Here is a 1,331-nt window from a genome sequence, read left to right on the forward strand (position 1 = left end):
TTAAAAGCTATCTCTTTCTTGAGCAATAAAATGCTCTTGCTCTAAATGGCTAGGTGCAAATGTGTGAACTTCCATTAGACTGAAAGTGAAACCCTTTACCATAGATTGGGACTCGAACCCAGTCAAAACCCTGCTTGGGACTTGAACCCAGACAAGATTATGGTATCTCGTTTCAGGGCCTAATAAAGCTCAGGTTCTTGATGTCTCATCACAGAAAGAATTCCATGAGAGACAAAATGATAGGTAAGAAATGGATTTATTCAGATTCAGAGAGAAACACACTCCACAGACAGAGGGAGGGCCATCGCAGAAGGCAGGTGTGGCCATGATATGTGGTGTAGTTGGTTTTTATAGGCTGGGTAATTTTGTATGCTAATTGAGTGGGAGGATTATTCCAACTCTTTTGGGGAAGGTTCCAGGATTTGGGCCACTGCCCATTCCTTGGTCTTCTAACAGTGTCTTGGAACTGTCATGGCACCTCTGGGTGTGTCATTTCACTTCTGATCGAGGATCAAGGACTAGACTTGTCTGCCATCTTGGTCCCATTTGATTCTAATCAGTTTATGTTGTGTCCGTAGGCTATGTCATTCTCTCAAAAGTTGTGTCCTTCTTCCTGTTAGAAAAGTTCAGGAAAGTTGTTTGTAAAAGTTGTTACAAAGGTCCTGTTACCAAAGTTCCCTGAGGACAGCTGCCCTCTTTCATCCTTTAATTCACCGCAGACTTGTGTGTAGTAAGCCCTCAACTATACATGTTATACCAACATCTTTATCTTTATTCTGTCACACATCATATCGATAAATTGTAATCACAGCTCTCAGATCTAAGAATTTCCTCAGGGGCTTTGTCTTAATTGAAGACCTGTGGAATCCTCCAGGGATTTATCCTCATTGTTTGGAATATGAGAGTAACTAGTTCATCTGGACAAGAATCCCTTGGGAGTTCTTATCTTCCTCCTCTAGTCATCCTGGGGCTGGGAGTGAAGCATTTAATGGAAGTAAAATGGTAAAGCAGGAAGGGGGCACCCGGATTTGAACCGGGGACCTCTTGATCTGCAGTCAAATGCTCTACCCCTGAGCTATACCCCCAGAGCCTATGGGTGGTGTCTTCCTTGTCTACTTATGGTGACTCAATACAAACAGTTTCCACCCACTGTAGAATTCCTGCAAGCTTTGTATTCCAAAGCTCCACTCCCTTTGTATCTGTAATCTGGTTTGGCTTTTTTCTTGGCCACCAATAAAAGGGGTGGGAGCACTTGAAAACTGACACGCTGGAAACTAGCTGAAAAGGAAAGTGATATAGCATTGATAGAGAAAGCTTCCACAAACACCATA

General features: G+C 42.9%; 1 non-coding gene across 1 annotated transcript; it reads right to left on the reverse strand.

Moving 5' to 3' along the window:
- Positions 1–1,013: 1,013 nt before the first annotated feature.
- On the reverse strand, positions 1,014–1,085 carry TRNAC-GCA (transfer RNA cysteine (anticodon GCA)). Its single transcript has one exon. It is a non-coding gene; the product is annotated as a tRNA-Cys (tRNA).
- Positions 1,086–1,331: the final 246 nt, after the last annotated feature.

This window comes from Bos taurus, chromosome 19 (assembly GCF_002263795.3).
Source record: "Bos taurus isolate L1 Dominette 01449 registration number 42190680 breed Hereford chromosome 19, ARS-UCD2.0, whole genome shotgun sequence".
In the NCBI taxonomy this organism is placed as follows: Eukaryota; Metazoa; Chordata; class Mammalia; order Artiodactyla; family Bovidae; genus Bos; species Bos taurus.